This window comes from Triticum aestivum, chromosome 4D, assembly GCF_018294505.1.
Source record: "Triticum aestivum cultivar Chinese Spring chromosome 4D, IWGSC CS RefSeq v2.1, whole genome shotgun sequence".
Lineage (NCBI taxonomy): Eukaryota > Viridiplantae > Streptophyta > Magnoliopsida > Poales > Poaceae > Triticum > Triticum aestivum.
This window is the reverse complement of record NC_057805.1, coordinates 47410737-47427938: the sequence shown is the minus strand read 5'-3', so window position 1 is coordinate 47427938 and position 17202 is coordinate 47410737. Positions and strand designations below refer to the sequence as shown.

The 17202-nt window shown below is 47.9% G+C and overlaps 1 long non-coding RNA gene across 1 annotated transcript; it reads left to right on the top strand.

The window, feature by feature from the left end:
• The first annotated feature begins 1817 nt into the window (after window positions 1-1817).
• LOC123099562 (uncharacterized) lies at window positions 1818-3514 on the top strand. The gene is made up of 3 exons (XR_006448183.1): window positions 1818-2675; window positions 2791-2876; window positions 3032-3514. It is a non-coding gene; the product is annotated as an uncharacterized lncRNA (long non-coding RNA).
• Window positions 3515-17202: the final 13688 nt, after the last annotated feature.

Sequence of the window (17202 nt, the reverse complement as noted above, 5' to 3'; positions counted from 1 at the left end):
GTGTAAACCGGACTATAAGAACGAATTACAATTAATATGTTTTTTTTCTGATGGCCAAAAAAATACAGATAGATAGGCTCTGTTTGATACGTTTGGAGAGGAAACAAAGGAGAAAAAAAATACTTCAAAGGGTCTGACCAGTTGAATTATGTGCATAGTACGCAGCGTAGACAAGCAAACACACCGCCACCATCGCAAAAAAAAAAAAGAAAACACCGCGCAAGTTCCGCTTCCAGGCGTCGGAGGAAAATCGTACCATTACCATCGCAATGCTCCATCGACATCACAGGTATTGTGAGGACACATGAGTGCACGAAGAAATTGAAAGGTCCACCAGAATTATGTAGGAGGAGCCCCATTACACTCTCCAAGAGGCAATGTTTGGGGCGACCCTGGCGAAAGCCATGTCGATTTTACTGTGCCAAAAGAAAAAACGCGGAGAAAAGAAAGGAAGAAAGGGATCCGGGTTGTGCCGCTCAGTTAAGAGCATCTCTAGCAGACCACGTATATCACCGGTCCAGTTCACGGAAAAAACGGCTTTGCGAGCCGGCGTGGGCGGCGGCCGAGTAGACCCCGCGGATATTCCGTTTTACAGTTCCGCTATGCGGGGTCTGCTCGGCCACAGGCTGCGCCAACCCGCAAATCAGATGGGTTTTTATCTAAATTTAACACATATGCCATATATTCAGAATTATTAATTTAATATAAGATAAAATGCCAATATTACACTACAGCAATCATCCAAATTACAATATTTATTAAAATCACCTAAGCAAAACTAAATAATTCAATACAAAACTTGTCCTGAATACAAATCACACATGAATAAAATGAAATGAATGCAAAAATGGAATGTGTTACTACCCAGCCGTTTGCCAATGGTGCTCAATGAGATTCTCCCGAAGCTGAAAGTGGGTGTTTGCATCTTCAATCTCCCGGTAGGTCTGAAGAAATGCTCTAATGCGGTTAGGGTCTCTAGCTGGTTTGTTGGATTGTCCGCGAAGTAGTCTTGCATCAACATCTTGGCGATTGCAAGGAATGCAAAGACGACCGACGGTCAATCCTCGTCGTCTCTTTCGGTTCTCATCATCGTGCTCCTCCACGGCAAGGGCCATCACCAACATCTGCTGCCGATGGTTCTCAAGCAGCGTCTCAACATCCGAGTCGTCCGAATCGGACGAATCCTCGAGCAAAAACCTCTCGTGAGGTCTCAATTCCATCTAAAATCACAAATACCACCGCCGCATGAACCAACTATGCATATCGCATTCGAAAACACAAGCACAAGTACTCACTGGCGGCTCGAGGCGGTGGCTCTGCGGCGGTCGATCCCGGAGCGGCGACTCGGGCGGCTCGGCTCGGCGGATCCGGGGAGCCGGCGAAGCGGCTAGGTGGAACAGGGTGAGGGGCGCCCGGCAGCGTGATTCCGTCCACAGATATAGCCAGAATCGCCGGCGGCGAACGGGCGAAACCGATGGCGGGCGGCTGCAGAAGGGGGTGGGGAATGCGCGCGGGCTGAAATGTCCGTCCCGCCAACCATTTTTTCTGAGGTACATGGCACCGTCGGGTCAAGGGAGAAACCTGTGTTTTCGCGGGTTAGAGGTGGGATTTTACCGCGCCCCATAATTTTTTTTACGAGTCCGACGTGTTTATAGTGTATAGGCGGCTTTTTTCGCGTAAACCCGTATTTTGACGGTTATTTTACATGTCGGGGCATTATACGGTCTGCTAGTGATGCTCTAACGCCTGCCCAAGGCGATTGGCCGTGTCATCCAACTTGGGGATTGGGCACATCGAGCCCCACGCCCACATCCGTTTCTTCCCCACGCACGCCACCTGCTCTCTCTACGTTCCCTCTCCCACACACCTCCTTACGTGACCCCACCTCGCGCCCCCGGTGTTGCGCCGACACCTCCTCCCTCCGTCGCCCCAGGTCCATAAAGGCGGGGATCGTGGTGATTTTGAGTAGGGCGGCAGGTGGCTAAGGAGTGAGAGGTGGGTGGCTAGATCGGGCGGTCATGTGTCGGCGCGCCAACCTCGGCCTTGCGGATGTCGAAGTGGCGGCGGTGGCCAGGCTTGTTGGTGTCGCGATGGTAATTAACGTGCTCGGAGGAGCTTGATCGGTGGCCAAGTAGTCCCCAATGATGGCAAGACGCCAAGATCAGGCATCAGCACTACCAAAGGTGCGCTGCGCATGTCTCTCCCCACCCTCGCCCGGCCCCGTTTCCCCCTCCCACGCGCACTTGGTATGGCCCACTTCATCCCCGCCAATGAGCTTGGCGGCCTCGGCGACTACGCATCGAGCACTTTGAGCGGCATGTCTCCACTTCTCAGGGAAGTGGATCGCGTCGGCCTGGGTTTGGCCTTGTCAAGAAGGCGGTAGTGGGAAACTAGTTGTAATCTGCTCTATCCGCCCCTTACAATTTGGCCATGTATTGTGCTTGCTTGTACCTATTGGACGAGAAAAGGATGGAGAGTTCGTGGTGATTCATTTTACTCCTATATTAATACTTGTTATGCATGTAAACATTTGGAAGTATGCTAATCAGGAGGTGTTGCATGAAATTGGTATTGTCCATTCAACAAATGGTGATTTTAATCAATTGTTTCTCTCATAAGGATCATCACAAGATGGGAGTCAGTCTAGTGTTGCTCTACTCTTTTCTGCAGTAAAGGTGTGATACACAATTTTGCGATTTAGTTTCAGGGTTTTATTTTTAGATTAGATTGTACCCAGTTTTGTGCACATAAACCACATACTTTCTGATGAGGCTTCTATTTCCCAACCAGGAAAATGGTTATCAACCAATATTCCTTAGTGCTAGAGCCGTTGTCCAGGCATATTTGACAAAAACTTCCTCTTCAATCTAAAACAGGTAAATATAGTTGTTGTCATTTGTTGTTTCCTTCTGTCACTTTTTTCAATCTGTGGTGATCTGATCATATATGTAGTATAACTGCATTGATTATCTATTAGTAGATGTCTATTTCTACATTGTTAGTATGTCTATTAAGTTGGTTATATACTCAGTTATCCTTTTGCAATTTTGCGGGATGGGAAAGTACTGCCTAATGGACCTGTTGTAATTCCACTGGATGGATTGTTCATGTCGCTCTTCCAGAAGACGTCTTGCACATTCAGCTTTTTGTGCGTAGTCTCACTATGTCATGTGAGTACCGGTGAAAGTGATGCACTGAAAATGAAATTTGTTCTCTTTTTTTTCTCCCTTTAAATTAGCCGCTCAAGAAATCTGATAAGCACCACGTTGGTTCGGGGCTTGGTGCTAGATATGTTAGCACCCATTTATCCTGGACATGTACTGTATTCTCAGATCTATATAGTTTGTTGCTCTTGTTTTTTTATGTTGGAGCTACAGATGCATCTCGGCCATTTCGGGAAACTGAGATATGCATCTTCAACTTATAGTTTGCTGAATTGGGTTATTTATGAGAAGAATCCTACATGATACAGCCATTTCAGTTTCAATTTCAATATATGTTACTAATAATTTCAAAAGGCAGATCGGTGTAACTATGGAAATATGAATAATGCAATACATTGCATTTCTGAAGGTCCAGTTTGAGAGATACGTTTCAACATTCTATTGCTTCTGGTGGATTTGTTGGAGATCGGCGTGGTGTTGTTCCAGCATTAGGGTTTTCATTTAGCTCACAACAACCTTGACCTACCTACTCATAAAGTGAGTATTGCTATTTGTGAGCTGCGTTGGGATTGTCCTAAAGATGAAGGGTGAAGCAATATAGTAGCGGATAGTATTTCCGTCAGTGAGAACTAAGATTATCGAACCAATATGATTAAACCCCATCGTTTTACCCTTAGTAGCAATGATACAAATACGTGGCTCGCTACCCCTGCTGTCAGTGGTGAGGACACCACAATGATTGAACCCACTCCAAAGCATCTCTCCCACTGCACATAAATCAATCTAGTTGGCCAAATTAAACAGATAGATTCGAGAGAAATACAAAGCTATAATATCATGCATAATAAACTTCAGAAAAGACTCAATTACATTCAATGAATATTCCAATTATAAATCAACAATTCATCGGATCCCAACAAATACACCACAAAAGAATATTACATCGGATCGATCTCCGAAGAGAACATTGTATTGAAGGTCAAAGAGAGATGAAGTCATCTAGCTAATCACTATGGACCCATAGGTCCGTGGTGAACTACTCACACATCATTGATGGTGCAACAAGGTTGATGTAGAAGCCCTCCATGATCAATTCCCCCTTCAGTCGAGTACCGAAAAAAGGCCTCCACATGGGATCGTGGATGAACAGAAACTTGCGGCAGTGATGTCTACTACGCAACTATATTCTTGTAGATACGTGTTGGGCCTCCAAGCGCAGAGTTTTGTAGGACAGTAGCAATTTTTCCTCAAGTGGATGACCTAAGGTTTATCAATCCGTGAGAGGTGTAGGATGAAGATGGTCTCTCTCAAACGACCCTCCAACCAAATACAAGAAATCTCTTGTGTCCTCAACACACCCAATACAATGACAAATTGTATAGGTGCACTAGTTCGGTGAAGAGATGGTGATAAAAGTGTAATATGGATGGTAGAAATATATTTTTATAATCTGAATAAATAAAAACAGCAAGGTAGCAAATAGTAAACGAGCAAAAAAACAATATTGCAATGCTTGAAAATGAGGCCCAGGGTCCGTACTTTCGCTAGTGCAATCTCTCAACAATGCTAACATAGTTGGATCATATGATTATCCCTCAAAGTGCAATAAAGAATCACTCCCGAGTTCCTATTAGCGGAGAACAAAAGATAGAAATTGTTTGTAGAGTACGAAACCACCTCAAAGCTATTCTTTCCCATCAATCTATCCTAGAGCTCGTACTAAAATAACGCAGGCTATTCTTTCCGATCGATCTAATCAAGAGTTCGTACTACCCCCTCCATTCCCTTATACAAGGCCACAAACTCAAATACAGGTACCAAGGTAAAATTTAATGACTACTTTGCAAGTCAATTGTTCTTTCGTTAACTGGGATCATTAATACACCCACATGCATACAAGGAAGGAATTAGAAGGAAGTAGCACAGTGTCATTATGACTACATGCATGCAAGTATTAAAACAGTTGGTAGTATGAGAAAACATCATTAATTTCTGCCTCGATTACAGTTAGTGGCCTTGTATAGATGCAAATTGTATTTTTCATAGTGGCCTTGTATAAGGGAATGGAGGGAGTAAAATAACACAATAGCAAATTCATATTCATAATACTCAATCCACACAAAGAACTACAAAGAGACCCCAAAGTTTCTATCGGAGAAAAGATAATAAAAACGTGCATCAACCCCTATTCATAGATTACCCCAAAGTCACCTCGGGAATCCGCAAGTTGAGTGCCATAACATACATCAAGTGAATAAATATGATACCCCATTGTCACCTCAAGTATTCATACCGCAAGACATACATCATGTGTTCTCATATCTGAATATTCAATCCGACAAGACAAAACTTCAAAGGGTAAAGACTCAATTCATCACAACAAGAGTATAGAGGGGAGAAACATCATATGATCTATCTATATTAACAAAGCCCATGATATAGATCACCACAGAGAGAGAGATTAAACACATAGCTACTAGTACAAACCCTCAGCCCCGAGGGTGGACTACTCCCTCATCATCATGTTGGCCGCCGAGATGATGAAGATGGCCACCAGTGATGATTCCCCCCTCCAGCAGGGTGCCGGAACGGGTCTAGATTGGTTTTCGGTGGCTACAGAGCCTTGCAGCAACGAAACTTCTGATCTAGGTTAACCCCGAAGGGTTTTGGAATATTTGTGAATTTATAGGGTAAAGAGGGGGTGCGGGAGGCCACCAAGGTGGGCACAACCCACATGGGCGCGCCCCAGGTGCTGCTCTGGCCAATGGATGTCTTCCGGTCCATAAAAAATCTCCGTGGAGTTTCGTTGCATTTGTACGCCGTTTGGTATTGATTTCCTGCGATGTAAAAAACAAGCAAAAACTGGCACTGAGCACTGGGTCAATAGGTTAGTCCCAAAATGATATAAAGTTGCTATAAAATGATTGTAAAACATCCAAGAATGATAATAAAATAGCATGAATACTTCATAAATTATAGATACATTGAAGATGTATCAGCATCCCCAAGCTTAATTCCTACTCGTCCTCGAGTAGGTAAATGATAAAAGAAATAATTTATGAAGTGTGAATGCTAGCAAAGTGCACAAGTTTGGTCAATGAAAATTTCAATCACTTCTCCTAGCATCATAACAACAATTCTTTCTTATAAAATTTCTCATGTTATAGTAGCAACTAATTCACATGTTAAGGTTCAAACAATGAACTCTCTTGAAACTCAACAACATATGTTCTTAGTCACCAAGCAATTGCAATTCAACTTATTCAACAGAGTTTAAGTAAGAGCTCCACATACTCAACCATCATATAGTCTTCTATGATTGCTAACACTCACTGCATACACATGAGCAAAACGTTTCAACCAAACACATAGAAAGATAGGGGCTTATTGTTTTTCCTCCCAACGTATTCACCTCAAGGGTGATGTCAACAATAATAACTCATGCTACCCATATTCAACTGGACATATGTGCTTAGATCTGTCCTCACCACATGATGCTTGCCAAAGGAGAAAAATAAAAAGGAATAGAGAGAAAAACTTTGACTCTTTGCATAAAAGTAATTACATAAACGTAAATACATAAAAGTAAAAGATAGGCCCTTCGCAGAGGGAAGCAGAGGTTGCCATGCGCAGTGCAAAAGAACGTCACGTTATATTGCCCCTTATGATAGCAACCTTTATTATGCAGTCTGTCGCTTTTATTCTTTGCCATCACAAGTTCGTACAACGCTCAATTTTCTCTTACACTAAATGATCTCACACTTTTAGAAGCAATTTTTATTGCCTTATTGCACCGATGGAAACTTACTTGAAGAATCTTATTCAATCCTTAGGTAGGTATGGTGGACTCTTGAAAATGAGATTTGGGTTTAAGGGTTTTTGGAGGCACAAGTAGTATCTCTACTTGGTGCGGAATTTTTGGCTAGCAAAGATGGGGGGGTGTCGTGGAATTGTCACGGCAGATGTCCTTGAGCTAGGACTTAGTCGTGGAGCCATCGCAACTAGGAAGCTTGAAGGGGTTATGTGGGACAAGGAACACGAGGGTTTATACTGGTTCAGCCCCTTACGGTGAAGGTAAAAGCTTACGTCCAGTTCGAGGTGTTATTGATTAGGGTTATGATCGCCAGGGAGCTAAACAGCTATGCCCGGTTCTCGATGAGGTTGTTCTCGCCCTTAAACCGCTGCCGGGTCCTCCCTTTATATAGGGAGGTCGACGCCCAGCAGCCCTTAGAGTCCCGGCTGGCTCATAAGAGCGTCCGGCTCGGACTCTAAATAATACTTGCCTTACACTACAAGTCTACTATAACAATGATGATAACTATGGGCTTTAAGCCATATCCGGGTCTCAGCCCATCTCTGGCCCATTATCTTGAAACTTAGCTCCGGGCTTCTGGCAACGACCCTACGAGTAACCCGGCCCCTCCTGGCGGGTGACTCTAAGGTCTATATCCTCAACATTAGGCCCCAGATTGATTTGAACCGGCTCATGTCAATCTTCAACTCTGCAGACAGAAAAAATCTCCGGCTTACCATTCATGTGAAGGCCATAACCCGGAGTGACGTCATCCTCGGGACTCCGGATAATCCGCCGTGACGTCATCCTCCATTAAGTCCGTTTCTTACTCCGCCAGATCCGCAACGGATCTTTGCTTTTACTGTCATTCCGAGAATCGAGGCGCCGTGAGGGGGAGATAACCACGCCGTGGCCTCCTTGAATCCCGCGCCCACTTATGACTCCACCTTATAAATAGGCCGGCCCAACGCTCTCTTCTCACACTCTCCTTCTTCTTCCTCACGCTGTCGCTCCTCTGCCCGAGCTTCTGCCGCTGCCGCCGCCGTCGCGCCCCCGATCTTCATCGACCCGGCCGCTGCATCACCCTGACTCGGACCAGATAACGGCGGCGACCTCCTCTCTTCCTCAACTCCGGTGAGTCTCCTCCGCCTTGCTAGAACAGATCTGCGGTAGGGTTCCTTCAGTTCTTCGTGTTCGTCACCATTGCCTACAAACTCGGTAGTTCTCGTTGCCACCGTAGTTGGTTGATTCTTAACCTCGCGTAGAACCACTGCGGTAGAGGTTTGAGACCCATTTCATCTGTAAGAAACCCTCTTTTTACTGCATAAGAACTGTGTTCAATCTCAAGAACTTCTTCTGCCTCTATTTTTTAGGTCTAGAAAATTTTCACCTCGCCCGACCATTTTGATCCGAAAAAGTTACTGCAATGTATGGAATCTGTTTTACCACACTTAGTAAAAACTGCAACCCTTGAGTCTTGGTGGCTTATACTTCCGACTTAAAGAAAACACGCGCCGTAGAACTTTCCGGTTTAAAGAGAGCCATGCTCTGTAGAATCCTCCAACTTAACTGCAGTAAGCCGTAAATGACCAACTTATCCTGAAAACTCCGACGGCTTAGATTAGCCCCGACGGCTTAGATAACTCACCGTATCAATATATATCATTAGTTCCCTTCATAAGCCGTCACTGTAGTTTGAATGATAATTCCCGGCTTATAATTAACCCGGACACTTTTCTCTTCCCCATAGACCACCAACTGTCACCATGCCTCCCAAAGCTCCCATCACTTGCAACTGGATGAGATCCAACGTCACTGATGAAACCTTGGCCAACTTCGTTAAGTCCGGATATCTGCCCAAGAAGGAAGTGATGTCCTACCGTGCCCCTGACCCGTCAAAGGAAAGACCACAGCCGAGGGATGGGGAGGTAGTGATCTTTGCGGACCACATGAGCCGGGGCTTCGCACCGCCCGGCTCAAAGTTCTTCCGGGATGTACTCAACTTCTTTGACCTTCGACCTCAGGATATAGGACCCAATTCCATATCCAACATCTGCAACTTCCAAGTCTTTTGTGAAGTATATCTTGGGGAAGAGCCGAGTCTGCTGCTCTTCAGAGAGTTGTTTTATTTGAACCGCCAAAATGAGTGCGCAAACGGTCCAAGCCTGGAATTAGGCGGCATCTCCATCCAACGGCGCAGGGACTGTCTGTTCCCTTACGCAGAGCCGCCGAGCCACCCTAAGGACTGGAACATGACTTGGTTCTACTGCCAAGATACATCCCCGGCTGACGAGAATCCACTGCCCGGCTTTCGCCCAACACGCCTGGAGCCGACTCATCCATTATCCGACAAACTGACTGCCGCGGAACGCCAGCCCCTGCTTCCAACGATCAACAAGATCAAGGCCCTGCTAGGCAACGGTCTGAACGGGATTGATCTAGTCCGGGTCTGGATTTCATGGCGGGTGATCCCATTGAGCCGCCGCCCCGGCTTAATTTGTGAGTACACCGGGCGAAAGGATGACCCGCAGAGGCACAGTCGCAATGATCTTCCAGAAGACGTTGCTGAAGAAGAGACCAAGGCTCTGTTAAACGAGAGCCTGGCCGACTGTGGAAGAACCGGGCTGGCCCCGTTCTGCAAGACCAATCCAGCCCCACCGGTAAGCCGCGGACCTTAACCTTTCCACTTCTTTTACATGTCACCTTGCTCTGAATCTTTTTAAGAGTTCATTACTGTATTTCTCAGGCTGATGATAAATTCTGGCGGGTCAAGTATGACCACGAGGCGGCCAAGAAGGCGAGGAAGGCGAAGAAAGCCACCCCTCGCAGAAAAGGAAACAGACCAACTGCTTCAGAGTTGCTGCAGTTAAGTGACAGCTCCGAGTCAGAGGTAATCCTTAACCCTTTTAAACTCTTGCTATATTTGTCGTTTGCCACTGTCCGGCTTATCAACTTTTTGCTTACTGACAGGACGACACCGGCGCCAGTAACCCGGTGACTGAAGAGGTAACATCACTTTCCTCCGACTCGGAGCCTTTGCCACAGCTGAAAGTCCGAAGAGTAACCTGGAAAGTAAGCTTTTCTCATCCATTAGCTCATCAAGATCCTCAATTTCTTTTGAAGCAACAGGTTCACGAAAGCCAGCGTCACACCCGGGCCCGCAAGGACACCGAACTCTCCACCGGTTTACCCGACGCAACAAGGAAGCGTCGTACCGAGGTTTTTTCTCACCTGTACCCTTTTCATCCGTTGGCGGGTGTCATCCGTCAGCCACTCAACTCTTCTGACTCCAATTACCAGGAGACCTCCCCATCTTCGGGTGACTCCATGCAGTCAAGTCTGCCGGCTTTTAAAACTGCACCCGGGTAATAACAATTTCCTTACATTATCTGTCTGTATTTACTCTTTGTATGCCTAACACTTCTGTCTTTTCAGTGCCCAGGCAAAGCTCACCAAAAGAGCAAAGAAAACCAGGTCAGCCGGAGTGCCAGACTTGCCTGAGCCGGAGACGACGGCTCAAGAGCCGCCAGCCGCCTCCGAAGCCACCATTCCCATGGACACGGCGCCTGAAGCCCCTGCCCCGACCACCAAAACAACGACCGAAGCGTCAGCTAACCCGGAGGCCTCCGGCTCAACCCCACCGGCTAACGACCCGGACGTGGTAATTACCCGGACGGAGTATGTTGAGCCAGGGAGGCCGACCGCGCTGGCCAAATGCTCCGCGAAGGGGGAGTTGCTGCAACCCCACCGGGTGAATCTGGATCTCTCTGGCTACACCGACTTGAGCATTGGAGAGCTCGTCTCCGGCTACATCAGCCAGGTTAACAAGAGCCGGGATGCCGAGATCGCCATGGTCAACCAGATCCAACAAAAGTCTGAGGTAACCTTCTGCTGTCTTCTTACTTTCCGCATAGTGATCCTTGTCATGCTAGCCCCCAAGTCTAGGACTTATACTTGAATATGTTGTAGACTTAGAGTCCGGCTTACTTAACTGAACCGGCAGTACGTAGATAGATACGTTCAATATGCATTAGCCCCCAAGTGCCAAGTGTCTTTGCTTGGAAAGTGCTTGGGACTTATATAATGACTGTTAATAACCCGGAAATATATGCAGGCTACTGGCAAGAAATTTGAGTCAGACCTTGCGGATCTCAAGAGCCAGTTAAAGACTCAAGAGATGGAGACCCGGAAGGCGAACGCTAAGTTTGTCTCCAGCATCGCTGCTCAGGAGAAACTGAAGACTGAATTCGACGCTGAGCGGAAGGCCTGGGCGGAGGAGAAAGCCGCACTAGTGACCCGGGCAGAACAGGCGGAGAAGGCCCTTACTGAGAAGACCGCTGAGCTCTCCGGCCTAAAGCGCCAGGTGTCCCAAATGGTGGCTGCTATCTTCGGTAAGTCGCCTCACCGGCTCTCATCAAGTCTGTATAAGTTGTGATTCATCCTCGTCACCGGCTTGTCTGACCTTTATTAAACAGGTCCCAGGAGTGCCAACCTCAACCAGAGCGTGGTCACCAAGCTAAAGGCCGTGTACACCCTGGTGGAACAACTCTACACCGGGTCACAGCGCGCCTTAGCTGTGGTGGCCCTATCCAACGAGGTGCCAACCCATCTGGCTGAAGTCCTTCGCCGGCTCGCAGTTCTGCCACAGCGGATCCAGGAGCTACGCCGAGCCTCCGCAAGATCCGGAGCAATTGCCGCGCTGAGCCGGGCCAAAGCATTTCTGCCAGAGCTAGACCCGGCAGACATCGCCCTGGGTTACCCCAGCCTGAAGGAAGACGGCTCCGCCTTCGACCAGAAGGACTTCGCGGCATGTGTGAAGGCTGTACACCCGGTGGCCACCATCATCGGGAACGACACCGACTTAACCAAGTATCAGCCGGGGTACAACGCGGAGAATCAGAGGATTCCAACCCCTCGCTATGAAGCTCTTAGTCTGCTTCCTCCGGCTCGCCAACACACCTTCGCCCCCGAGATTGACCCGGCCGGGTTAATTGACGAAGAAGCCCAGTTCGAAGCTCTCAGCGGCATCAACTGGAAGTCGTCAACCTTCGAGGTCTTGGGGTCAGCCGGAGCAGAAGATGAGCCGGGGACTTCGACTCAACAGGCGTCATAAAGCGACTGGCGGTTCACCGAACAACACTCCACCCTTGAAACTTTGAAGGATTTTTGTAATAGAATAAGTGCAACAATTTATCTCTGCCGTGCCATCGTGCACGCAATGAATGCTGAAACCCTTTGAAGTTATTCTTCTGATGTTCCTCCGGATCATGATTATCCTTTGTGCTTCTCAACCCTTAAAACGTATCCTCAAGCATCTGCATAGAAAAGGCAAACCACAAGTCTCAAGGCGGCTTACCGCCCTGAGAATCAGGTGTTTGAAATGGATAATCCGGAACATGAACCAAAAAAGACTGGTCGTTAACTATACTCTAAACATAGCCGTGATAACACACTGAATGGCCCGTAAGCATACCTCCGGTTTAAATAACCCGGGTAGCCTGGTTGGTACCTGAACTCGAATTTACCTGTCTTGATGACATCCATGATGTTCAACTTAACAAGATAAACCAGATATAAGCCGGTCAAGAGAGACCCGGCAGTACATATTTTGACATGAGCAGAGTAGATTTGCGATAAAGTATAAAAACTTGGGGCGGCCGGTTCGAATACGACCAGAAACCCGGTCCAAAGAGGTTAAGCTAAGATTCGGATGCGATCATATAGCCCCCAGTGGGTGTGGCGATGCCAATCAAAAGGGTATCGACAGCTATGTTCTCTTTGGTTCGAATACGACCCATGTTTGAACAGGAAGCCCCCAAGTGACTCTGAAAATTGTTTAACGACGCTGATTCGAATACGATCCACGTCGGTTCTCAGAGGGGTTACACTATGATTCAAATATGACCAAAGGCAACCTCCCAATGAGCTCGGCACTTTGCCAATCAAATGGGTATCGACAGCTATGTTCTCTTTGGTTCGAATACGACCCATGTTTGAACAGGAAGCCCCCAAGTGACCTTACTGTTTACGGCTAAACTTGAATACGATCATAAGCCAGATCCTCCTTTCAAACTAGTATATAAAAGATGACACACATAATTGGAGGAAAAAGGACAAAGGTCCTGCTTTATTGCTTATCATAATATATACATGTCTGAAATATGTACACCACGAGAGCCGGCAGCTCAAGTGTAGTAAGGCCGAAGTTGAGCTATATTCCATGGCCGACGGGTCTCCTCCTCAGACTTACGTGAATCTTTATGTTCCCGAATATCAATGAGGTAATATGACCCGTTGTGCAAGTTCTTACTGACCACAAAGGGCCCTTCCCAGGGTGGGGATAACTTGGGTGCATCTGTTTGATCCTGGATGAGCCGGAGCACAAGGTCGCCTTCCTGGAAGACCCGGGACTTGACCCGGCGGCTGTGATAACGGCGCAGGTCCTGTTGGTAAATCGCTGAACGGGCTGCTGCCACATCACGCTGTTCGTCCAACAAGTCCAGAGCATCTTGGCGCGCCTGTTCATTGTCCGTCTCAACATAAGCCGCCACACGAGGCGAATCGTGACGGATATCGCTGGGGAGGACTGCTTCTGCTCCATAAAACATGAAGAAAGGCGTGAAGCCAGTAGACCTGTTAGGAGTAGTGTTGATGCTCCATAAGACGGAGGGCAGCTCCTCCACCCAACAACCCGGCGTCCGTTGCAAAGGGACCAAAAGCCGGGGTTTGATGCCCTTCAGAATCTCCTGGTTAGCTCTCTCAGCTTGACCATTGGATTGGGGGTGAGCCACTGAGGAAACATCAAGTCGGATATGCTCCCGTTGACAAAATTCTTCCATAGCGCCTTTGGATAGATTGGTGCCATTGTCAGTTATTATGCTGTGCTGGAAAGCCGAAGCGGAAAATCACTTTTTTCATAAACTGAACCGCCGTGGCTGCATCGCACTTGCTAACTGGCTCAGCTTCCACCCACTTTGTGAATTTGTCAATTGCCACCAAGAGGTGGGTCTTCTTATCCTTGGATCGTTTAAAAGGCCCAACCATATCAAGCCCCCAGACCGCAAAGGGCCAAGTGATTGGGATCATCCTCAACTCCTGAGCCGGCACATGAGCCCGTCGTGAGAACCTTTGGCAACCATCACATTTACTGACCAAGTCCTCTGCATCAGCGTGAGCCGTTAGCCAATAAAAACCATGACGGAAAGCCTTGGCTACAAGAGATTTTGAACCAGCATGATGGCCACAATCCCCTTCATGGATCTCGCGCAAGATCTCTTGACCTTCCTCAGGGGAGATACAACGCTGAAACGCCCCTGAAACACTGCGACGATGCAACTCGCCATCAATGACAACCATTGACTTAGCCCGCCGGGTTACTTGCCTGGCCAGTGTTTCGTCCTCGGGCAACTCTCCCCGGGTTATATAAGCCAGATATGGCATTGTCCAGTCTGGTATGACATGAAGAGCCGCCACCAGTCGTGCCTCCGGGTCAGGGATAGCCAAGTCCTCCTCTGTAGGCAATTTGACCGAAGGGTTATACAGGACATCCAGGAAAGTGTTAGGCGGCACCAGCTTTCGCTGAGAGCCTAGCCGGCTTAACGCGTCAGCCGCCTCGTTCCTCCTGCGATCAATATGCTCCACTTGGTATCCCTGGAAGTGCCCAGCAATGGCATCAACCTCGCGACGATAAGCCGCCATTAGAGGATCCTTAGAATCCCAGGTGCCCGACACTTGTTGAGCCACCAAATCTGAGTCCCCAAAGCATCTTACCCGGCTTAAGCTCATCTCCTTAGCCACCCGAAGACCGTGGAGCAAAGCTTCGTATTCAGCCGCATTGTTAGTGCAAGGAAACATCAACCGTAGCACATAATGGAACTTGTCACCTTTTGGGGAAGCCAATACAACACCAGCCCCCGAGCCCTCCAACTGTTTGGACCCGTCGAAGTGGATAGTTCAATAAGTGTTATCCGGCCTTTGTTCAGGCACTTGAGACTCCGTCCAATCGTTGATGAAATCCACCAAAGCCTGAGATTTAACAGCAGTGCGTGGCACATATTTGAGGCCATGAGGTCCAAGTTCTATAGCCCACTTAGCAATTCTTCCTGTAGCCTCTCTGTTCTGGATAATATCACCAAGGGGGGCAGAACTGACCACAGTAACGGGATGACCCTGAAAATAATGTTTGAGTTTCCGGCTTGCCATGAACACACCGTATACGAGCTTCTGCCAATGCGGGTACCACTGCTTGGACTCAATGAGCACCTCGCTGACATAATAAACCGGCCGCTGAACCGGATGCTCCTTACCTGCCTCCTTGCGCTCCACCACAATAGCCACGCTGACGGCTCGTGCATTTGCCGCTACATATAGTAGCAAGGGCTCCTTATCAATCGGAGCAGCAAGGACAGGGGGCTCTGCCAGTTGCTTTTTCAAATCCTCGAAAGCGGTATTAGCCGCATCATTCCAGATAAAGTTATTAGTCTTCTTCATCAACTGATATAAGGGCATAGCCTTCTCACCCAAACGGCTTATAAACCGGCTTAAAGCAGCGATGCGACCCGCCAAACGCTGAACATCATTTATACATGCCGGCTTAGCCAGGGAGGTGATAGCCTTGATCTTCTCCGGGTTAGCCTCAATGCCTCTGTCAGAAACCAAGAAGCCCAATAGTTTGCCTGCAGGAACACCAAAAACACACTTGGCTGGGTTAAGCATCATCTTGTAGCCCGGAGATTATCGAAGGTTTCCCTTAAATCATCTATCAGGGTTTCCTCCTTAATGGATTTAACCACAATATCATCCACGTAGGCGTGAACATTGCGCCCGATTTGTTTATGAAGACAATTCTGCACACAACGCTGGTAAGTCGCCTGTGCACACTTGAGTCCAAAAGGCATAGACACATAGCAGAAGGCTCCAAAGGGAGTGATGAACGCCGTCTTCTCCTGGTCCTTAACTGCCATCTTAATCTGATGATACCCGGAATAGGCATCCAAGAAACTTAAGCGTGCGCAACCTGCCGTAGCATCGATGATTTGATCAATACGGGGGAGAGCAAACGGATCAGCCGGACACGCCTTGTTCAAGTCCGTGTAGTCCACACACATCCGCCAGGTGCCATTTTTCTTGAGTACGAGCACCGGGTTAGCCAACCACTCCGGGTGAAAAACCTCAACAATGAACCCAGCCGCCAAGAGCCGGGCCACTTCTTCACCGTTAGCTTTCCGCCTCTCTTCGTTAAACCGTCGAAGGAACTGTCTGACCGGCTTAAATTTTGGATCAATATTGAGAGTGTGCTCAGCGAGTTCTCTAGGTACACCTGGCATGTCAGAAGGTTTCCACGCAAAGATGTCCCTATTCTCACGGATGAACTCGATGAGCGCGCTTTCCTATTTCGGGTCCAGATTTGCACTGATGCTAAACTGCTGAGATGAATCACCTGGAACAAAATCAACAAGCTTAGTCTCATCAGCTGATTTAAATTTCATTGCTGGTTCATTCTCTGTGGTTGGCTTTTTCAGAGAGGTCATATCTGTCGGGTCAACGTTGTCTTTATAAAATTTCAACTCTTCTGTGGCACAAACAGACTCTGCATAAGCCGCGTCACCTTCCTCACATTCCAGAGCCACCTTCCGGCTGCCGTGAACCGTAATGGTCCCGTTGTGACCCAGCATCTTGAGCTGTAAGTATACATAACACGGTCGTGCCATGAACTTGGCGTAAGCCGGCCGTCCGAATATAGCGTGGTATGGACTTCTTATCTTGACCACCTCAAAGGTCAAGTTCTCCACCCTGTAGTTGTTCTCATCACCAAAAGCCACTTCCAGTTCGATCTTGCCGACTGGAGAAGCCGACTTACCAGGTACCACACCATGGAAGATAGTATTTGACTGGCTGAGGTTCTTATCGACCAGCCCCATACGACGGAAAGTCTCATAATAGAGGATGTTGATGCTGCTGCCTCCATCCATGAGTACCTTTGTGAACTTGTAACCTCCCACCTGAGGGGCCACCACTAAGGCCAGGTGGCCCGGGTTGTCCACCCGGGGGGGTGATCCTCCCTACTCCACACTATGGGCTGCTCAGACCACCGTAAATAGCGTGGAACTGCCGGCTTAACAGCATTAACAGCCCTCTTGTGAAGCTTCTCGTCTCGTTTGCACAGGCTAGTGGTGAACACGTGATATTGTCCACCGCTAAGCTGCTTCGGGTTGGTCTGATATCCCCCCTGCTGCTGTTGATGAC